Source organism: Lygodium microphyllum, chromosome 8, assembly GCF_053477565.2.
Source record: "Lygodium microphyllum isolate KBCC chromosome 8, Lygodium_microphyllum_v1.1.10, whole genome shotgun sequence".
NCBI lineage: Eukaryota > Viridiplantae > Streptophyta > Polypodiopsida > Schizaeales > Lygodiaceae > Lygodium > Lygodium microphyllum.
The window spans coordinates 60,609,318-60,633,624 of record NC_141142.1 but is presented as its reverse complement, the minus strand read 5'-3'; the positions used below and the strand labels follow the sequence as shown (position 1 = coordinate 60,633,624).

General features: G+C 44.3%; 1 protein-coding gene and 1 pseudogene across 1 annotated transcript in view; both read left to right on the top strand.

The window, feature by feature from the left end:
* Positions 1 to 24,307, top strand: part of LOC148032360 (Transducin/WD40 repeat-like superfamily protein) — a 74,506-nt gene that overhangs the window by 46,404 nt on the left and 3,795 nt on the right. The window lies entirely within an intron of this gene.
* Positions 8,908 to 9,668, top strand: LOC148032361 (25S ribosomal RNA; annotated as a pseudogene; the record flags this gene model as incomplete).

Below are 24,307 nucleotides of genomic sequence, written 5' to 3'. Positions count from 1 at the left end.
CACTAAAATTGAGGTTGAGGAATAGCTCCAATACAATGTACCAACTCGGCTTTTGCACAAACTAGGCTTTCATCATAGCACTGCATGTAAGATAGTTAGGTCCATGTAACTTATCATTTGTACAAGTGCACAGAGGAGCCATTGGGGGAGGATAAGAAGGGAAGATAGAGAACAGAAGGTATGTAGGAGAGAATACAATGTACCAAATCGGCTTTTGCACAAACTAGGCTTTCACCATAGCATTGCATGTAAAATAGTTAGGTCCATGTAACTTATCATTTGTACAAGTGCACAGAGGAGCCATTGGGGGAGGATAAGAAGGGAAGATAGAAAACAGAAGGTATATAGAGAGAGAATACAGTCAAAACAACAGCAAAAACTTCACAAAATGAGAGTTCACATGCAATGAAATAAAAAATCTGATTAGAAATGAAGGGCAATTATTGCGATATGAAGAAAAATCACTCAAATATTGCCAGAAACAGCAAAAACGGCTTGTACAAACAGTCACCCAGCCACAAGTAGGGGTAGAAAACCAATAACGTAGGCTGATTGAGCATTTAATGTAGCAAACTGATGATTGCAAGCTAGAATCCAAGTGCAGGTTGAGAACGCAGGTTGCTGGTCTGAGAAACGCAGGCCTGATTAGTAGGGGGAAGAAAGACATGTAATTAGTAGAAAAATCACAGCACGAACCTAGATCCTGCAATTTGGTACCATTTTAGAAGTGGTGCAGCAATGGAAGCATAGATAAGTGCTGAAATAAACTAGTGAACACAACATTGCAAAAGAAGAGAACTTAGAGATGTGCTCGGGAAATCGAATCCACATACCAGACATGAGAATGACGCATACAACAATGAGTCTTTGGCTCCAAGGAATTGGCATTGGCTCCCTCTCTCCGCAGAACCTGTAGGTAATGATGTGACTAAATGACAAGGAGCTTGGTATATAAAGAAGAAAATAATGCCAAAATAGGGGCAAGTCAACCATCATAAAATGCCGCAAAATAAGCAGCATAATAGCCATAATAAAATGCCTAAGTAACCTAGCCATGCTCAGCATAGGTGCTTCTTTGGCTATCTCTCTGCTCCAAGCACTAGTCTTCATCCATGTATTACAAATTCAAAGATTGCTCTTCTTTGGCAGTCTCCCTGCTCCAAGTGACACCTCATCATCCTTGTGTTTGCTAATAAATGCAAATCTGAAAATACAAATTTACCTACTGATCTTGGACATTGGATACCCTGTTGGCCCCAAAGCTGGTGCCCCTTTCGGTATTTATTTAGCTTAATTGAAGAAGAAGTTGATGTTCAATGGGATTCTCCCAATCCCTTTCGGTATTCCAACTCGCCTTGCTGTTCAAAATGACCAGCAAGCCTTTAATTTGATTTGCCCCTTAATTTGGGCAATCAATTGGTCTTCACCCGCTTTGATAGAGATGGAAAATGCTCAAAATTGAGTTATTTGCTGGTCCCTCCACTTGAATAGGCTAAAAACAGCTTCAGCCCTGTTGAATCTAAGTCTTGGAGCTTCCAAATTTTGGTACACTTCACAAGGTTGCTACTAAACCCTATGTTCTGCTTCTGCAAATTAGGGTTTACAATAGAGAAATCTGAAATTTCTCAACCTCTAGTGATCTCAATGCTGCAATCTTTGGAGCAAGACTGTAGAAAGGATGCAAGATGAGAGAGAATGCTGAGGAGAGAGAAAATTTAGGCTTTCTTCGCGAAGAACTGAAGAAAATCAATCATTTACTACTGCTGCCCTGTCTCAACAGCTTGTAGATGCAAAGAACTGAAGAAAATCAGTCATTTACTGCTATTGCCCTGTCTCAACAGCCTATAGATGCTGTCACCTGCTGTTGATTGGTGTTCTCCTGCCCCTGGCTGTCTCAGAAGGTCCTCCAATGGTTGCAAATCAGACCACTAGCATCTGCTCCCTCCCTCTTGTAGGTTGAATACACTAAAAATGTCTCTCTCCAGCCTCTAAAGACGTTTTTTAGTCTTACATGGTCATTTTTTACAAACAAGTGTGGCAGCCTTTCCAAATGGTTTTTCCAACATTATTCATAGTTAAATACTAATTTTCAGTTTTTAAATACCAAAAATTAATATAGTAATTATTTCGGTGCCTTTAAAAAAATCAAACTGACCAATAATTAAATTGGCTAGGAAACTTTTATTCTGGAGTGTCTTTGTGTCATCTTTGACCATTAGATTGGCGTTAGGTACCATTAAACGCTACTTCTCTAGTGTCATCAATTGACACTTATGGCCAAATGAATGACCTAGATCAACAACTGGCACCAGATACCACCAAGTACTTGTGTGGCATAACTTATAGGAACTTGTGCATTTGACATCCCTTGATTTCCTCGGGTCCCAAGCTCGTAAATTTACTCTAACCCTAGTTACACCTCACATGTGGAACATGTACTTAACCATGTGATTAAAAATTAATCCACATGTTAAGTGAGGTTTGAAAAATACATGTCCTCATGACAACTCTCCCCCTTAAAATCCTTGCAATTGTCCACGATTGCACTGCCAAATGCATCAAAAGCAAAATAGTGGATTTGAATTTTCACAAGGCATCATAGTTAATACAACATTGTAAACCGTTGCTCAACCATTCCATGTGCCCAACACATGTTGAAAATTGCCAACCAATCATAACATACCATAAGACTCACAAAGCATCTTATAAAAAAAACATTGCCAAGTTATCATGTGACATGTCTATCTCTCATGAGCTCAACTCATCTGGCAAAACCATACCATAGCATAAACCATGGCTAAATCATCAATGGTATCATAACATATGTTATTATCCATGGAACTAGATGTAAACCATTGAAAACTGACTGCAAATGTGACCCCAAACTGATCACAAACTCATTGCAAAAACTAACTAGCAATCAATGCAAAAACTGATCCCAAAAGTGAACATAAACAGTGCTCAAGCTGATCAAAAACTGATCAGAATTTGTCTCAAAATTGAGGCAAAATTCATGCCTAATTGATCATAAGCTTATGCAAAAGTACAGTTCTAGTGCTCGGGTGAAACTCATGTTGAGCTACAAATGCATTAGCTTTACTTAAACAACCCCAAAACATGCTTAATTAGTGAAGAAACCTTGTTTGTTTAAAAGAAACGCGATCCTAGAGAGTGTCTGTGTCCCATAAGCACAAACCCACTTGGGAGGGCCCTAACTTTCTATAAATAAGTATGCTGCCCTCCATTCAGCCCTCAATCTTGTTTTTGTAGATTTCAGGTGTTTCAGCTTGCTGCCCGCATCCCGTTCGTGGAGGACATCTCAGCCAAAGCTGTCCATTGTTGTCTACATCAGTTGGCGCCTGTTTTTCAGCATTCTTCATGCAATTTGGAGCTGATCCTAGGCAGGCGATTGTTGTTTCTGCATCGATCTGCTGTCATACAGCCTGCCATGTCATCACAGCACTTGCATTTGCTACTGCAGCTGTTGTACTGACAGTTTTCTCTCTCCTCCAGCTGCCGCCCTCTCCTGCAAACTGTTGCTCAGCTGTCCTCAGTTGCGTTTGACAGTTTTTCTCTCTCCTCAGCTTGGGTTTATTGCACATTCTCTCTCCTCATTGCGGTATGCATTAGATCCAGCTTCTCATTGTTGCGTTGCTAGTGTTTGACATCCAGAGGCTTCCTTGCTGCGATTCGGGATCTGTTCCGAGTACAATACACTCTCCAGCTCATTACCCCTTCCCTTATCCTTGAGATACAGGAGTTCAAGATTCAGTATTCATTCACTGCATAGTGTGTTTGCTGCATTAGCATTGTATATTCAACAGTTATATCACTTCATTTATTTTCTGTGTTGATTGTCTTTGAGTTACCCTAATCCTAACTGTGTTCTTTTATCAATGTGTGCTTTATCGTATAATTGTTATTTGTGTTTTTGTGTTAGGGTATTTCTTTACAACTCACACTCATCTACATATATCTCACTGTGACTAGTACACTAAGTAGTGACCTCATGGCAAACATACTGCCCACGTAGTACCTTGGATGCATGCTGAATACATCCGAGATCCACTACATACATGAGTTGTCCATGAGTGGAGGAGTGGAAGTGATACCTTCCCCTTGAGCATCGGGCAATACTTCGGATCCTTGCTCTGTTGAACCTGACGGAGCCTGAACTAAAGTTAGCTCTAACTGAGCGGCATCTAGGTGAAGCTGCAACAACTAAGGATGGTGTGCCAAGTCATCCTCTTCCATCCATTTGGCATTTATTGGTGAATAATTCTGAAATTTCACGAAGTATATCTTGGAAACTTTACCTTTGACCTTTCTTTCCTTATGTGCCAAAATTTGCTCAGGCCCAAAATCTCATCTAGCTCTTTAACCTTAGGCTGAATTTCAGCAGACATATCCTTCGGCACATCACCATGAAAAGGCCTCAACAAATTGACATGAAAGGCATTGTATATCCGCCAATGTGGAGGTAATTTCAGCCAATATGCCACATTGCTGATCTTCTCCAACACCTGGAAGGGCCCATAGTATCTCATACTCAACTTCGGATACAATCTTTCTCTTCCTTTCATCTTTTTTAGCCTTGCCTTTTCAAAATGCAACAATACATTATTACCCTTTGCAAACTGTAAAGCACGTCTATGGCGATCAGCTACTCTCTTTTTCTTTTCTTGCGATCTCTGAAGTGCATATTTTATCTTTGCATAGGCTACATCCAAGTTTTCCACATAACGATTAGCCTCAAATATCTTATTCTTAGTTTGCAGAATAGGTGGTACCTTCTTGCCATTCTCAACCACCTCAAATGGAGCTTTGCCTATAGGACTATGCACTGTGTTGTATAAGCAAACTCAACCAAGGGCAAATACTTCTCCCACTGTATCTTGTGGTCTGAAATATAGCACCTTAAAAGATCTAACACTGTGGAATTTGCTTCCTCAAACTGACCATTTGTCTGCGGATGGAAGAACGATGAGAATTTCAGCATGGTACCCATATTCTCAAACAAGCCCTTCCAAAATAAACTAGTCATCCGGGAGTCTCAATCACTAATGATGGACTTTGGCATACCATGATACTTAAAGATGTGTTGAAAAAACAATCATGCCATATGATTAGCCTTTATTTTATTCCTCACCGGAATGAAATGGGCTTGTTTGTTGAACCTGCAAATGATAGTCTATATCCCATCATTCCCTATAGGTGTCTTAGGAAGCTCAAAAATAAAGTCCATTGCAATGAGTTTGCCGAGGCCTATTTGGAATAGGCAAGGGCTGCAACAAACCCGGCATCTTTTGCCTATCATGCTTTAACTTCTGACATATGATGCATGTCTTAACAAATTGTTCTATATCATGCCTCAAAGCTGGCCACTAAAAGAAATGGTCCAGTGCCTTAACCATGGCATCAATACCTCTGTGTCCTGCATATGGAGAAGCATAACTTTTAGTGATAACTCTAGGCCTTAACTGCTTTGTGACACATAGTCATCCATGCATCATAAAAAATCCATCTCTTAGCACAAAGTGTCCATGCCTTTAGCCATTGCAAAGCCGACCATAAACATTAGCAAAGTCTGAATCAACAACATATTACTCTTTCATGGCATCCAACTTAGTGTGATAAACCATTTTAACAGCTGAAATTTGTGGCTTACGTGATAGTGCATCAGCCAGAACATTCTTTTTACCATTAATATAAACAATCTGAAAATGAAACGGAGACCATCTCATATGCTTCTCTGACAACTTTGTCTGCATCAGAAAGTACCTCAAAGTTTGATGGTCTGTCTGCACTGTAAAATCAGCCCCCAACAAATAATGTTTCCACGTAGGTAATGCATGAATTGCAGCCAAAAGCTCTTTCTCAGAGACCTGCAAATTCTTTTCTGCACCGTAGAGAATTCAGCTCTCATAAGCCACAACTTGGCCGTCTTGCATAAGAACAACCCAAATGCTTTTACCACATGCATCACATTGGACTATGAATGACTTTCTTAGATCGGGCAACACAAGCACGGGATTTGAAGTCATCTTTTCTTTTAACTTTTCAAATGCTGAAATTTCCACTGTTGTCTATCTAAATAGCACATCCCTCTTTTGCAAGGTATGCAATGGAGATGCAATTTCAGCAAACCTGCATACATACTTCTTGTAGTAAGAACATAAACCCAAGAAGCTGCGGATCTCATACACATTCCCTTTCAAGAAAGTGGCTACCTTTCAAATCTTCGAGGACTCGGTAAAGTTCCCTCCCTAAATAGGCTGCATCAAACTGTTGAATGAAAGTCAAAGCTTTCAGCCTATCTTGTGCACCATTGAAGGACTCAAATTTCATTGCTTTTCCACCCTCATCATTTTGCTACTCCTTTGGGAGTCCAGTTGCTATACACTGGCTATTGCAAAAAGGGTACATTTGCTGAATTTACATCAAAACCAATGCCAAACGGAGCATTTGCATGACCAACATTCATTCCTTGAGCCCGTAAGCATTCGGGGGTGCAGATACAGTATCAAACGTGCTACTTTGTGCCCTAGGCATTAAACCAATGCTGCCATACATAGGGTTTTTATATTTCCAGCCATATGCGAATACATTGGGTCTTGCACACCATGCATTGGTTGTTGCATACCATAGGGATTTGTGCCATACATTCCCGTATGCGGTCCTTGTCCAACCATAGCATGAAAAATCATGCTTCCACCAAAGTATCCTATCTGCCCCATCATAGTATGCATGCCCGGCTGTCCAAAATCCATTGGATTGGCACTTCCGTGATGGCCTTGCATTTGCATTCCTTGCCCCGTAGGTACCAACTGTTTTATCTCATTAGTATCTTTGGGAGCTTCAAATGAAGGGTTTGGCATTATCTTCGGTGCATCTTGCTGTCCCGAGGGTGTAGAAGATGTCTTTTTCTTCTTGCCTTTGCTATCCTTCTTTGGAGCATTCAAAAATCGAGTAAACTGAGGATCCTTTGCCAATTCAGCAAAGAGATTTGTTGCTGTCCTCATTTGATTCTTGAACTGGCCATCAAATTCCTCTTCACTTTGTTGGTCATCAACCTCCTTATGCCCTGAAGGCCGTGCATCTTGCCCACCAACAGCAACATTTTCAGCTTGTTGTCCATGGTCTAAGCCTTGTTCAAGGTCGGATATTGCATTTCCTTCATTCCCATGCGAATGTTCATACTGAGAGGCATCATCATTGCTTAAGTCCATCTCACTGTATGAAGACATATTGCTGTAATTTCTCAACTGAGAGTAAAAATCAGCACTAGCACAAAGCTTTGGCTTGGAATCAAGTGCCTTGGGCCCACCAAATCAAGGGATTGAGGTGTATCCCAGAAATGGAACCATGAAACCAGCCTTCCTTCCGTGGATGGGTGGTAAATCCCTTATTACAACTTAATTACAGCAGCAAATAATAAATGCAAATCTGAAAATTTTATTCAACTTAGAAGAAGTTGATGTACAATGGGATTCTCCCAATCCCTTTCTGTATTGCAACTCCCCTTGGTGTTCAAAATGACCAACAAGTCTTTAATTTGATTTGCCTCTTGATTTGGCCTTCACTCGCTTTGATGGAGATGGAAAATGTCCCAAATTCAATTATTTGTTGGTCCCTCCACTTGAATAGGCTAAAAACAACTTCAGCCTTGTTGAATCTAAGACTTGGAGCTTCCAAATTCTGGCGCGCTTCTTGAGGCTGTTGCTAAACTCTAAGTTCTACTGGAAATTAGGGTTTACAGCAGAGAAATCCGAAATTTCTCAACCTCTAGTGATCTCAATGCTGCAATCTTTGGAGCAAGGCTGTAGAAAGGTTGGAAGATGAGAGAGAATGCTGAGGAGAGAGAAAATTTGGACTTTCTTCGCCAGCCTGTAGATGCAAAGAACTGAAGAAAATCGGTCATTTACTACTACTGCCCTGTCTCAACAGCCTATAGATGCTGTCACCTGTTGTTGATTGGTGTTCTCTTGCCGCTGGCTGCCTCAGAAGATCCTCCAATGGTTGCAAATCAGACCACGAGCATTTGCTCTCTCTCTCTTTTAGGTTGAATACACTAAAAATGCCTCTCTCTAGCCTCTAAAGACGTTTTTTAGTCTTGCATGGTCATTTTTGACAAACAAGTGGCAGCCTTCCCAAATGGTTTTTCCAGCATTATTCATAATTAAATACTAATTTTCAGTCTTTGAATACAAAAAATTAATATAATAATTATTTCAGTGCCCTGCAAAATAATGAGACTAGCCAATAATTAAATTGGCTAGGCAACTTCCATTCCCAAGTGTCTCTGTGCCATCTTTGACCATTAGATTGGCATTAGGTACCATTAAATGCCACTTCTTTAATGTCACCAATTGACACTTATGGCCAAATGAATGACCTAGGCCAACAAATGGCACCAGATAGCACCAAGTACTTGTGTGGCATAACTTATAGGAACTTGTGTCTTTAATATCCCTTAATTTCCTCGTGTTTGAGCTCGTAAATTTACTATAACCTCAGTTACACCTCACATGTGCAACATGTACTTAACCATGTGATTAAAAATTAATCCACATGTTAAATGAGGTTTCAAAAATACATGTCCTCATGACAATTAAATGGCAAATTGATCCCAGACGTGCTTGAAATTGTTGGCAGGGAAGTGAATGGAGGCCGTAGGTGCACCTTGGTCAGATACGGAATGGTGTAAACTAGTCCGCCACTCGACGCGAAGTGTTGGTTAGCGTGAGCCGGTGCAGCGGGACAAGAGCAGGCTTTAAATGGCATGTTGATGCCGTCGTGTCAACCGAGGAACAAAGTGTGCATCACTTGTGGCAGTAGGCTCTGCACTTGCACGTTGGGACATTGACGCTCTATACTTTCCATCTAACCCGTCTTGGAACACGGACAAAGGAGTCTAACATGTAGACAAGCCGGTGGGTGGCAACCCATAGAGGCACAAGGAACCTGACAGGTGGGATTTCCTTCACGGGATGCCCATGATCTTCTGTGAAAGGTTTGAGTGGGAATGTATATTTTAGGACCTGAAAGATGGTAAACTATGCCTGAGAAGGGTGAAACTAGAGGAAACTTTAGTGGAGGCTGGTAGCAATACTGACGTGCAAATCGCTTGTCAGACTTGGATATAGGGGTAAAAGACTAATCGAACCATCTACTAGTTGGTTCCCTCCAAAGTTTCCCTCAGGATAGCTAGAGCTCCCCACGGTTTTATCAGATAAAGCGAATGATTAGAGGCATCGGGGGTGAAACATCCTCAACCTATTCTCAAACTTTAAATAGGTAAGCAACCGAGTTGCTCTGTTGAACCTCCACACGGAATGCGAGCTCCAAGTGGGTCATTTTTTGGCAAGCAAAATTGGCGATGCCAGATGAATTGAAACTGGGTTATGATGCCTGAACCATGTGCTAACCTAGATCCCATAAAGCTTGTTGATTGCTTAAGACAGTAGGACAGTGGTCATGGAAGTCGAAATCTACCAAGAAGTGTGTAACAACTCACCTGCCGAATCAACTAGCCCCGAAAATGGATGGCGCTCAAGCGTATGACCTATACTTGGCTATCGGGGCGAGTGTGAGGTCTCGATGAGTAGGAGCGCATGAGGGTTGTGATACAGTTTTGGGCGAATGAAACGGTCCCTAGTGCAGATCTTGTTGGTAGTAGCAAATATTCAAATGAGAACTTTGAAGGTCAAGTGGAGGCTCCATGTGAACAGCAATTGGACATGGGTTAGTCGATCCTAAGAGATGGAACAATCCTATGTCAAGGGCACAATGCACGTTGCTCAAAATTGCGGCCTTCCATGAGTGGATTGCCGTCTTTTACTTCACTAGTCACATTCCCCTCGTTACTTGTATTAGGGCTTGGATTGAGGATATGTTGTTTTGTTATAGGAAAATGGAAATGAACAGGTATAGGCACCTTTGGTGGAGGACATTTATGATGGGCTGAAAGAGTCCTTTAAGGTTCTCTTTTGCACCCTTCAAGCTCGTGCCCAGATCATGTAAAGTATCCCTTTATTTTTGGATGGCAAATTAGTTCATATTGTTCTGTGGTGGCCCTTGGAGGAATTTTAGGATGTACTTAGACAAGCGTGTCCTATTTGGGTGGAGGTGGTCAACGTCCCTTCGTATCTCTAGCAGGTTCTTCTATTGGTCTTGTGTTCTCTTGGGCAGGTTTTGGTGAAACCTTGCTTGCAACAAAAATTGTGCTTGTTTGCTGTGGGATACTAGTAAAGTTCGTTGGACCAAAATACATTTTCAAGCCCTTGGTTGCATTCCTTGTTTTACGAGTTGAGATGGGGGACATTTGCAGGTCTATGCTTTAGATGTGGACAACTGGGACATTTTATGTCTATATGTAATGAGGATCATGTGGGATCATAGCATTGTATGAATTCAAAAGAGTAGACACATATGCATGTGCAAGCACCTCAAGCTCTATCTCAAGAGCAACATTTATCTCCTCTTCCACATGCTGGGCAATTAGGACTTAAAAATTTGTGTGATATTAGACCAGTGGAGGAGTCTCAACCCTCCTATTGGATCAAGCTTCTAAGGAAGCCCCTTGGGTGATAGTGGTGAAGTGTAATGTTCGCGCCAGGACACTTGCTCAGCTCCTATACATGCCTCCCCACAGAATATTACTCAAACATTTCAGATAAGGGAGAAGGGATCTCATTCAAGGACGCCTGCACTAGGAGGGGGAGAGAAAGTTCTTTGGATTTTGCCTTGAGGTTCAATTCTCAAGGGAGGTTGCCTCCACCAAGGGAAGCTCTTTCTACTCTGCAACAAGAGTTTTCTTTTTGAGCATCGATTGCTTGTTTGCAAAGACCTGCCTCATAGATGTCACTTCGGGTAAGATGAAGTGATTTCAGGCTAGTAAAACTGTAGATGCCAAAGGGAAAGCACATAGCAATAGTTTTCCCCCCTTGTCCATTCTATCATGAGGATAGGATTATGGAATGTTAAAGGCATCTTGTCCGGAAGCAAAATGTATAGACTGTGGAGGACTATCTTTGCTGGAAATTGGGATGTATTGTATGCAATGAAGTACAAGCAACATACTATGGCTGGTTCCACTTATGTATATAAGGATTTTACAATGTTTTTCAATGGTCAGGCACCTAGTAGATCTGGGGTCCTATTTGTTGCTCACTCTTCCCTACAACCTTCTTTGATTCGCCAGGATGCTTGAGGTAGGCTTATGATTGTGAAGATTATGTACGAGGGGGAGGCTCTTTGGCTAGTAGGGGCGTATGCTCCCAATATGGCTTGGGATCATCGGTAGCTTGGGGTAGACTTGTATTGTCTCCCTTTTACGTGCCAAGGCTTTGTGATGGGCAATTTTAATACCTGTGAATCTGTGGAATAGGCTGTTAGTGATTCAGAGTCTGGTCTGGACTGGTCGGACTGCCACGTGGCAGTCCAACTGTACTGCACCAGTCGGCTGCATTTAATGCAGCCGACCTGCCTATTTCTGGCGCCTATTTTCTGGCTATTTATAGCCGATGTCCAGCACTGCTTCTCCCACTTCTGATCGCAGGTTTCAGGCTGGATATTCGTGCAGATTACGTCTCTGTTTGCAGATTTCAGACTGGAGATCGTGTAGACTGCAGCGGACTTCGAGGTGAACAGCAGGTTGCATCGTCGAGGTGGAGACACGCAGTCCCGCGCACTGCGCCCATGTACATATCTGCATATCTTTGTATACAGCACACTTTATACAGCAGATCTTCATCTTCCACTGTCTCTTTCTCTCTCTCTCTTCTCTCTGCGTTCTCTCTCTCTCTTTCAGTCTTGGTCCCACGCTTCCGCATTGCTGCACTCTGACATGGTATCAGAGCAGTGAAGAAGGGCTGACTAAGTGAAGAACCAACCTGAAGAGGAGATTCCATCGCGACACAAGGCTGTGTTTCCAGCGTTCGAGGGCGAGCGGGAGGACTGCGCATCGGAACAAGGCTGAAGCGAGCGTGGGCGCGTGGGAAAGGAGTCCAGTTGGTGGATTTGCTGCTGTTTATTGCTGTTTGAAGAGGAGGAAGGCTGAGTTTTCAGTCTTCAAGTGCAGGTTTTGCTTTTTCATCGTCTCCGGCGAGTGAAGAAGGTTCGGGACGTAGAAGAAAGAGCCCTAGCAGGCTGCGTTTTCACAATCAGAGGGGGCTGCTTTTGCGTTTGTGAAGGCATTACAGGTGAAGATGTCTACAGAGATTGACTTGGAGTTCCAGACGATCACGGACCGGAAGGTGCTTGTCTTACTGGCTCTTCCCGCAGATCAAAAGCTCGGTGGCGACAATTACCGCATCTGGCGCATGATGATGTTGGCCATCCTTGAGTCTTACGATTTGGCGGAGCTTGTACAGGAGGAGATCAACCGGCCCTCGGTGAGAGATGAGTCCAAACTCTCTTCCGATGCTTGTGTGGAGTTGGCCAATGCACAGTCTCACTGGGACAAACTGAATGCCCGGATTCGTTCTTTTCTTTTTCTGTCTTGTACTACAGCCGTGATAGCCCACATCGAGCACTTGACGGTGGCTCGGGAGATATGGCTGGAGCTTGATCAGATGTATAACCGGATGACCCTTGTGAAGCGGGTTTCTTTGGCGGTGCAGATGTGGACCTTGTCCGTGCACAAGTCTTCTTCGCTGCGGGAGCACATCAACAAGCTTAGACAGCTTCAGATGCAGGTTCAGAATGTGGGGAAGCCGATTTCCTCCGAAGACATGGCGATCACACTTTTGTCCCAGTTGCCGCCACGATTCGGTGCTTTCTACTCCGCCCTTATTGCTTCGGGGCGAGAGTCTACTCTTCGGTGGGAAGAACTGGTTCCTATGGTCTTGGACCAAGAGGAACAACTGAAGGGATAGCATGCTTCCAAGTCGGAAGCCTTGACAGGTCAAGCCTCTCAAAAGAAGGGGAAGGATTAAAAGAAGAAGAAGGAGGACAACAAGTCAAAGAAGGACAAGGACAAAGAATCCACATGCCATATTTGTGGAAAGACCGGCCATTGGAAGAAGGATTGCCCTGACAAAGACAAGAAGGACACGAAGGATTCTGGAGCGGTGGCTACACCCTCATCAGCTGCGTTTCTTCATCTAGCTGTCATTGAGGACTCTACACCGAATGCTTCTGATGCTGCGATGACAGCTCCCCAAGCTCGAGAGTGGATCGTTGACAGTGGTGCCTCCTGGCACATGACTCCTTCATTAGTTGGTGTTGCCCAGTTGCGACCTTCGCGTGGGCAGATTCTCATCGGAGATAGCTCTTTGGTGTCTATTGCAGGATGGGGTGAGATGCAGCTTATTCCAGATGGACGTGGTGGTACCCATACCTCAGAGGACTTGCATGTGCCAGGTTTAGGGTATCATCTACTTTCGGTTCATAAGATTTGTTCACTTGGACTTTTGGTGGAGTTTGACAGTGATTCGGTGCGAGTCCTTGATCGTGGGTCAAGGAAGGTTCTCTCATCAGGATATGAGAACGGCATCTACAAATTGACGTCTTCTACCACCCTCCCTACTTTTCTTCTTACCTCTCAGACACAGTTAGAGCTATGGCATGCTCAGTTTGGTCACCTCAACTATGATTATCTTCGGAGGGCGTCACGTGGACAGCTTGTTCGAGGGTTGCCGGATATAGTGGTGAGCCAGCAGCCATGCGTCTCCTGCATTCGTGGGAAGCAGCATAGGGATGCGATTCCTAACAAAGCTTCACGGCGGTCTACTTCACCGATGGAGCTTGTATCTACGGATCTTTGTGGCCCTATGAGGAACGAGTCCTTGAGAGGAAGCTCATTCTTCATGTTGATCGTAGATGACTACAGCAAGATGACTTGGGCCTATTTCTTGGCGTTGAAGTCAGAAGCTTTCTCCCACTTCAAGGATTGGCTTCTCTTTGAGGAGAACCGATCAGGCCGGCAATTGAAGACCTTGCGATCCGACAAGGGTAGTGAATTTGTTTCTAATGAGTTTGCTCGTTTCTGTGCAGATAAAGGTATTCACCAGGAGTTTGCTAATACCAACACTCCTCAAGAAAATGGCATTCTTGAATGGAAGAACCGAAGTGTGATCGAGATGGCGCGTACCATGATGGAGCACCGACAGACACCCTAGTTTTTGTGGGCCGAGGCTGTGGCTACTGCAGTTCACATCCTTAACCGATCCCCCACTTCGGCCGTTGATGGGATGACACCTTTTGAGGCTTACTTTGGGACTAAGCCCGATGTTTCTTATTTTAGGGTTTTTGGGTGTGATGCCTATGTTCACATTTCCAAGACTCATCGTGATAAATTTGAAGCAGCTTCCCGAAGACAGGTGTTTGTTGGCTACAACTCTCAGTTCCAAGGCTATCGTTTGTATGATCCCGTCAAGCGGGATGTGTACACCAGTCGAGATGTGCGGTACGTGGAGGTGCCGGCCATAGCAGTGGGTGAGGAGCATCCCGTTCTTGGAGATCCAGGGGAGAGTTGGGCTCCCAAGACAGTTCCTTTTGAGCCAACGCCTTTTGATTCCGATTCTGTTTCCGATACAGAGTCTACTGTTCCACCGGTCACCCCCGAGGAGTTACCACCGATGGATATCCCAGAGTCTTCAGTTGATGGAGAGAGACGAGGAGAGATCTGGCCTCCTCCTTGTTGGGCCCGTGACACACTCCGTGATTCAGGGATCGAAGGGGTCCCTGAGGAGTGGGGACTGCAGGATGGTCCGCGGCGGTCACGGAGGCATTAGGCACATTCTATGGAGCTTGTTTGCTCTAACTATTGTTTGATGACCCGTGTTATGCAGGATCGAGAGCCCACCTCCGTGAAGGAGGCTTTACAGTCGGCACCATGGAAGAAAGCTATGGAAGCCGAGTTGGAGGCTATTGAGAGGAATGGCACTTGGTATCTCGTGCCTCGCCCCTCGAATAAGAAGGTGATTGGCGTCAAATGGGTCTTCAAGACCAAGTACCTTAGCGATGGTTCTTTGGACAAGTACAAGGCTCGCCTTGTTGCTAAAGGTTTTGCACAGCGCCAAGGGATTGATTGTCATGACACTTTTGCCCCCACTGCTCGTATGGCGACTATTCGAGCTGTTCTTGCCTTGGCTGGCCATAGGAGATGGCCTGTCTACCAGTTGGATGTGAAGTCAGCCTTCCTTAATGGTGATTTGAAGGAGGAGATCTATGTCGAGCAGCCTCCTGGCTTTGGATCTTTAGATGGGAAAGTCTACAGGTTGAAGAAGGCCTTGTATGGCCTCAAGGAGGCTCCGCGTGCATGGAACGAAAAGATTGATTCGTTCCTTCAGTCACAGTTGGGATATCGGCGTTCCAAGGCCGATCCGCAGCTTTATGTACACACTTCCAAGGCTGGTTGTGTGCTTTTTGTGTTGTATGTTGATGATTTGATTGTCACAGGTGATCATGCACAGAAGTCAAAGAGACGAAGGCAGCTTTATATCAGACGTTCGAGATGACGGACTTGGGTCTACTCCACTTTTTCTTGGGCCATGAGATTTATCAGTCTCAGAGGGGGATTTTCATCTCTCAGCAAAGATATGTTCAGGAGCTCTTAGTTTCTTTTGCGATGGAGGATTGTCGACCATTTCTACTTCTATGGATTTGAACTGGAAGGCCACTTCACATTCAGATTCTCCCATGGCGGATGCTTCCCGCTACCGTCAGTTGATTGGATCATTGATTTGGCTCCTCAACACTCCTGTTGATCTTTGTTTTGCTGTGGGTCTCTTGGCGGGGTTTATGAGTGAACCTCAGACGGTGCATTGGCAGGCTGCCCAGAGGATATTTCGGTATTTGAGGGGGACATCTGATTTAGGGATTCATTATCCAGCAGGCACAGGTGGTTCAGATCTTGTCCTTGCAGGTTGGAGCGACTCGGATTGGGATGGTGATGTGGACCACAGGTGGTCTACAACAGGTTACTGTTTTACCTTGGGTGCCGGTGTTATCTCATGGAGTAGTAAGAAGCAGCCCACGGTAGCCCTTTCGTCTATTGTGGCGGAGTATCGGGCCGCATCTTCCACCACATGTGAGGCTGTGGGGCTTCGGAGATTGTTGGAGGAGCTTGGCTGCCCCCAAACTCGTCCTACTTTGCTACAATGCGACAATGAGAGTTGCATTGCCTTGGCACGGAATCCTGTTTTCCATGCCCGGACGAAGCACATAGAGATCCAGTACCACTTCATCAGAGAGAAGCTTCTGGATGAGACCGTCGCTGTGGAGTACTGCAAGACGGAGGATAATCTTGCAGATTTGTTTACGAATGCGCTTCCTCAGGCTCTACTTCAGAGACATGCCAGATCCCTCAGGCTTTTGCCCCGCCCAGGCTCTGAGAGGGGGTGTTAGCGATTCAGAGTCTGGTCTGGACTGGTCGGACTGACCAGTCGGACTGCCACGTGGCAGTCCGACTGTACTGCACCAGTCGGCTGCATTTAATGCAGCCGACCTGCCTATTTCTGGCGCCTATTTTCTGGCTATTTATAGCCGATGTCCAGCATTGCTTCTCCCACTTCTGATCGCAGGTTTCAGGCTGGAGATTCGTGCAGATTACGTCTCTGTTTGCAGATTTCAGGCTGGAGATCGTGCAGACTGCAGCGGACTTCGAGGTGAACAGCAGGTTGCATCGTCGAGGTGGAGACACGCAGTCCCGCGCGCTACGCCCGTGTACATATCTGCATATCTTTGTATACAGCACACTTTATACAGCAGATCTTCATCTTCCACTGTCTCTTTCTCTCTCTCTCTCTTCTCTCTGCGTTCTCTCTCTCTTTCAGTCTTGGTCCCACGCTTCCGCATCGCTGCACTCTGATATAGGCAACTTCGCCTCATTCTATGATGGATGTTTTGAAACAACTGACATGGGATGCTTTGACAGCCTTGTCATAGAAGCAAGACAGTGTTGGCTTCATCCTTCAAAGCTAGGTTTTATTGGATAGGATGTGTGTTTGTTAGAGTGATTCTTTCCTTTTGGTAGTGCTCAATATGTGGGTTAAGCGATAGCATGTCCTGTGAGGGGGTGACAGGATCGAGGTGCAGCTGAGAGTGCAGTAGACAGTGTGAGAGTGAGTGAGACAAAGTGAAGCACAACACTCAAAAGAATAGACTTAAAGAGTGTAACATGAAAGTACAAAGTACAATCCTTAAACCTTAGGGTTGTAGGGGGTGTTCACACCCGAACACGGTAAGTCCCATTGTCCTATTGATCACCGACACTCCCATATGAGCGTAGGCGTAAGTGAGGCGTGAGTCAAATACCCAACAAACCCCCTTAGAGTGAAGAGTGATCAAGAGTACAAGGATCATCCGCCACCAAAGGATATCAAATTTAAAGCATCGCGAAATGCTTCAAATTTGTCACGAGGAAGAGCTTTGGTGAAGATGTCTGCCACATTACTGGTGGTAGGACAATAGACAAGGCTGATATCACCTGCATGTAGCCTCTCTCTGACAAAGTGATAATGGATCTCAATGTGTTTCGTGCGGGCATGAAACACTCGGTTCCGTGCCACTGCAATGGCACTCTGACTGTCAGTGAACAAAGGAGTAGGCTCCATAACAGATACATCCAGATCAGTTAGCAAGCATCTAAGCCATACGCATTTAACTGTGGTAGTGAAAGCTGCCTTGTATTCAGCTTCACATGACGATGTGGCAATAGTGGATTGTTTCTTGCTAAGCCAAGAAATGCAAGAAGAGCCAAGAAAGAAACAATTGCCACTAGTGGAATGACGTGTATCATAATCACTAGCCCAATCAGAATCACTGTAAGCATGTAACTGCAGTGGTCCCCCCTTGGCATAAAGCAATCCAAGAGATCTAGTACCCTGCAAGTAACGAAAAATACGCTTGACAGCTTGCCAATGTGACACACGTGGCTGATGCATATACCTGCTCAAAGCTGAAACTGCAAACTGTATGTCCGGCCTAGTGTTGCATAGGTAGATAAGACATCCAACTGCAGGAGCATATGTATGTATATCAAACAAATCACTGTCATCATGTAATGATAGTTTCAGTCCAGGTTCCATGGGGGTACAAACTAGCTTGCAATCCTGTAAGCCAAACTTCTCAAGAAGCTGCCCAATATACCTTGACTGTGATAGCCCAATACCTCGAGCATCATGTATGAACTGGATGCCCAAGTAGTAATGCAAAATTCCCAAGTCAGACATGTCAAGTTTGCTGCAAATTTTGTTTGAATGCTGAAATCTGATGAGCATGTGTTCCAGTGAGCAAAAGGTCATCAACATAAAGACATATAATCAGCATAGATTCCCCTTCTTTACATACGTAAAGGATAGACTCAGATGAGCTGTTTAGAAACCCCTGACCAAGCAAGAAAGCATCTATTTTTGCATACCAAGCTCTAGGAGCTTGTTTCAAACCATATAGTGCCTTTTTGAGCTTGCAAACCAAATGTTCTGAGCCTTCAATTGCAAAACCAATGGGTTGCTGTACATAAACTTCCTCTTGAAGTTCCCCATGTAAAAATGCAGTCTTGATATCCAGCTGATGCACTTTCCAACCATAATGTGCAGCCAAAGCAATCATAGACCTGATGGTCGTCATACGGAAAGTAGGAGCAAATGTCTCCTCATAGTCAATGCCCTTTTTCTGTGCGTAGCCTTTAGCTACAAGCCGTGCCTTGTATTTATCAATGGATCCATCTGCTTTCCTTTTCAGTTTGTAGACCCATTTCGTTCCGATGGCTTTCTTCCCGAATGGCAAAGACACCAAATCCCAAGTTTGATTCTTAGTGATAGAATCTAATTCAGCTTGCATTGCTGCCATCCAATTCACACTGTGTTGTGCATCCTCAAAACATTCAGGCTCTTCATTATCAAAAGTACTTGCTGCCATAACAAACTCCATGGTATGTGCTGAATCATGCAAACGAGTTTGCCTTCTAGTACGACCAGCCATGGGTGCATCCAAATGACTATCTTGCATAGTCTGCAAATACCATCTAGGTATCTGTCTAGCTTCCTGACTGTGTGCAAGCTCTTGCTGAATTTCAGTTTCAGCATTATGCCGAATATTCCGATCAGCCAATGGCTGAATTTCTGCACTTTCCATAGGAGCAGCTGGCTGAACATTAGGTTCATTTTCTGAAGCTCCAGCTGAATCACCAAAAGTAATGGGCAGCAGCCCTTCAAAAACATCACGGGCAGCCTGATATGTGTCCAAACCAGCCAAGGATAATTCTGATTTTTCATCAAAAACAACATCCCTGCTGACAAAAACCTTCTTTGTAACGGGATCATAGAGTCTGTAGCCTTTGCTCTCACTGCTATATCCCATAAAAATGCACTTAACAGCCTTGTTGTCCAACTTTTTTCTAAGTACCTGTGGAATATGGACATAGGCAAGACACCCAAAGGTACGGAAGTGGGCAACAGAAGGTTTACGGCTGTTCCAAGCCTCAAAAGGTGTGATGGTCTTCAAGGCTTTGGTAGGGCATCTGTTCAAAATATGGCAAGCACACATGACTGCTTCCATCCAAAAACTATGAGGCAAGCTCTTTGCCTTCAGCATACATCTGGCCATCTCCATGAGTGACCGATTCTTCCTCTCTGCTACCCCATTCTGCTGTGGAGTATAGACAGTAGTGTACTGATGGACTATGCCTTTCTGCTTCAAAAAAGAATTCAGCATAAAGGACATGTATTCCCCCCCTCGGTCCGAACGGATGGTCTTAATTTTGCATCCAGATTGATTTTCAACAAGTGCACTGAAAGCCAAAAATGCATCATACACTTCTGACTTCTTTTTCAAACAATAGACCCAACAAAAACGTGTAAAGTCATCAATGAATGTCACAAAATAGTAACAACCGCCCAATGACATTGTTTGCATAGGCCCACAAACATCTGAATGCACCAACTGCAATCTGGTTGTTACTCTGAAAGCAACATCACGGGGAAATGAGAAACGATGCATTTTCCCCAAAATGCATCCCTCGCATAAGTGCTCAGGAGGTCTCTCTAAGAGAGGTAAGCCATCCAGCATCTGAGTACGCTGCAAAAGCATCAAGCTGCCAAAGTTTACATGCCCCAAACGAGCATGCCATAACTCTGCCTGTATCATAGCAGGAGTAAGAGTGGATGTCAAGTATGCCGACTGATCTACTGAAAGAGTATCCAACTCATATAAACCATGACACAAAGATCCTGTTAAGACCAAAGTCATGCGTTCTTTATCTCTAACCATGCAACGGTCATCATCAAATGTGACCTGCAAACCACAACGTGCCAAAGAGGAAATAGATAGCAAATTCTTCTTGATCCCAGGCACAAACAAAGCATCGTGTAGGCGGAGAATAGAGCCATCAATGGCTGTGAGCTGAATCTCCCCAATACCACGAGCAGGGTATGATGCATTATTGGCACACTGTACAGATTTCCCAACGGGAGGTGCACTAACTGAAGCAAACAAATCTCTGCGAGATGTAATATGTCTAGAAGCACCATTGTCAAAGAACCAAGTGTCCGCATCTTCTGTAGAGCTAAGTGCTCTATTAGCCCAAGAGATGTCATAACTGCAAGTGTAAAAACAATAGTCCCTGTCTACAACAAAGGATGCGGACTCACTAGCAGTGGAAGGAGTAGTAGAAACAGACATTCCTGACTCCTTCTTCTCTTTGGCAATGCGCTTCCTGCACTCAGTGATATAGTGGCCTGGCTTCTTACAATAATGACATTTTCCCTTTTTAGCTTGCGTGCCCCCTTGTGTCTGATTCTGTGATGTGCCAGAAGTACCAGAACTTTGTGGAGCATTTTTCACCTTGTTTTTGCCTTTCTGTCTTGCCACAAAAGCCTGCTCAGAGACTATAGCATCCACACTACTATTTTTCCTTGTTTGCTCCTCCTCTAGAAGCAAACTAACCAGCTGAATAAAAGTGAGTGGGTGCTCGGCAATCCTCATGGTGAGGTTCAAGGCAGTATGAAAAGACAAGTACGAAGGAGGTAAGGAATTCAAGGTGGTGGATATCAACTGTGCATCCGAAAAGTACTCATCTACATTCATGAGCTGCTCCCGCAAGTCCTGAATCTTATTCAAGTGATCTTGCATAGGATCACCCTCATTCATCTTCAAAGTCTCTAACTCTTTCTTCAAGAAAGAGATTCGAGTCTCATTTTTTCTTGCAAACATATGCTCCAAAGTCAGCCATGCATCTCGTGAAGAAGATGTTGAACGAATGTGAGGGATGATGGACCGTTGAATTGCCAAAGCAATCAGTGACAAAGCCTGTGCATCTCGTGTATCCCAAGCTTTTTGAGCTGCAGTTCTTGGAGGAAGTGGCTGAGGTGGAGCGGGCTGAGGTCCCCGTTGTCCACGTGCCCCTTGAGGAGGAGTAACGGGAGCTACAACTCCCGGTCTAGTTTCCTCTCCACTGACATAATCCCATAAATTCTTAGCCACTAATACATTCTTCATCATGAATGACCATAGCGAATAATTGTTTCCATCCAATCTGTCTTCCTTGGATACATAGGGAAATACATCACCTCCCTGATTTGCCATGATGACAAATTTCCAAAGACAAATGAGCAATGTCAAAGCAGTAAGGGTTGGAAATCTGCAAATTTCCAGAAATTGCAGCAAGCACACATCTGCAATTAATGTGCAAGGGTGTACTCTGTCAAGAACTGTCTCTAATGCACGCTTCCCAAGGTGCAAACAGTGCTCAGCAACACTGTAATGTCAAAATCCCCAAAATTTCTGTCACAAATACCCTAGAATGTGCATTTAATGTGTCTCTGTCATAGACACAAGCACGTGTCCCAATGCAGAAAACTGATCCTACTACTGCAGAACTCCTGTGTTGAAATAAAAAATGCAAAATGTTACCTCTACAGAATGATTGCAGTTGACTGACGACGGGCATGGATCCCAAGGCAATGTCTGCGCACAGGAACAGGCTGGCGAACCTGGTGGCGGGTTGCTACAGGTACAGGAGGCGGCGTCCTACGGATAGGTGGCTCATGCAGGCAGAAGTGGGTAGAGGAGGCGGCGCCTTCAACTGGCGGCGCTGACAGGTGGCGCCCAGGATTGGCGGCGTCTACAGGAGCAGCGTCAGCACGTGCAGGTACAGGTGGCACTCGCAGGCAGATGGTATGCGCAGGCAGGTGGTGCGCGCAGGGACTGGTGGTGCCTGAGGAGGCGGCAGCTGCAGGAGCAACGTCAGCTGTAGGAGCAGGGCAAGTACAGCAGGAGCACGAACAGGCAGATACAAGGGCGCAGGTGTGGTCGGGACTACACACTGCAGACTGGAGCTGAGCTCTGATACCAAATGTGAGGGGGTGAGAGGATCGAGGTGCAGCTGAGTGCAGTAGACAGTGTGAGAGTGAGTGAGATAGAGTGAAGCACGACACCCAAAAGAATAGACTTAAAGAGTGTAACATGAAAGTACAAAGTATGACCCTTAAACCTTAGGGTTGTAGGGGGTGTTTACACCCGAACACGATAAGTGCCCATAAGTGTGTAACATAAGCACATAAGAAAATAAGACTATAAGTCTGGGGGGAAAAAACCTCTCCTACCGAGAGTAAAAAGTGCTCCAGTGTCCTATTGATCACTGACACTCCCATATGAGCATAGGCGTAAGTGAGGCGTGAGTCAAATACCCAACATGTCCTCTCTAACCATTTTCTTCTGAACTTGGAAATGATTCATCACCCGATGGATGCCTTCAAGGCTCATCTAGGACGTTTTCCCTTGAGATTCAATCAATCCTTCCTATTGCATGATTGATTCTTGGTATACATGTTGCAATTGATAGCTTCATTTGGTAGACAGGCTCTATCTGAGGGATAAATGCTGAATTACAACGTTTGCAATCCTTGTTGGAACAATTGGTCACCTTGTAGCAAGCTGGGGACTCGTCTAATGAGCTAACCACTTACTCCAAATGGTTGAGATGCAGAGTGTTGGCTCTCCATGATGAGCAATATGCGAAATATAAGCTTTGGCCTGTTTGGATGCCTTACACAATAGGAACTGCCAAACTCATCAATTTTATGCTAGGTTTTGCCAAAAATATGTGTGAGAATATTGTGTGCTTGTTGGATATGTAGAATGAGGTAGTCACTAAGCCTCATTCTATAATATAGATGTGCCTCTTGTATTATAAGTCTTTGTTGGGTCCTCAAGAAATTCTTGTTGATGCAGTTCTTGCTGCCTACAATTATGTTGTGGGCATGGTAGGTGACCAGGTGAAGCTTGAAATGGGCGGATCTTTTGGAGGCCAATATCATTGAGGAGGAGGTTGAGGAGGTGTTGTCTCATTTGCCTTGTAGGAAAAGCCATGGTTGGGATGATTTTCCCAATGAATTAGTCTCGACATACATGGATCAACTTAAGGACCCATTGGCCCATCTTTGTTAGCAAGTTTGGCGGTCATGTTGCAAGCCCTCAAATTGGAAGATTGTAGTGCTTCGCCCACCAAAGATTTCCTCTCCTCAAACTTTAAAGCAATGGAGACCCATTTTTGTTATGGGATCCCTATATAAAATTTTCTCCAAGATCATCACAAATAGATTGCAAAAGTTTTCCCGAGGTTGATTCATGTGCAACAATATGGTTTCATCAAGGGACACAATATCATGCACAATATTCTCAATGTACAATTGGGGATTGATTATGCAAAAGCCTTTGACCAATAGGTCGTTATGATACAATTGGATATTGAAAAGGCTTTTGATCATGTCAACTGTTCATTTCTTCCGACACTTAATGTTTCCCATGGGTTTTGGGCCTCAAATGGTATCTCTTATCCTGGGAATGATTGATTGGCATTGGAGCATTATCCACACTCGCAGCTTTGTTTTCAACTCAAGCACTTCTAGTTCTAGAGCTCCTTTTCTTTGGGGATATCACAGCTAATAGGTCTTTTGATAATTGTGTGGTACTACTAGCCTTTGTGATCTTGAATGATTCACCACTTGGGTTTGAGCAGATAGGAGGGAGATGCTAGAGCTTCAATATGTCATAGAGGGAAAAATAGGTTTCCGAGTAGATATGAGAGATATCTTCTTGGGGATGGATCCCACAATCCCATAAGGATGAATATGACTTTGGGTTCTTCTTTGCTTCCTTTATCTCAGCTCACTTACTATCATCAGTACTGATGCAATGGGACATATCATGCTTAATAGGGGAGTTGCTCTTACTCCTTCGTTTCACCAAGGATGGCTCCTAGCCCCTTGCTATTTCGTTAGTGACACATCTAATGCTCTCTCTGCTAGATAAGTTGGCTATTGATGGTGAGATCGTTGGATTGACTCTTCCCAGCGGAGAA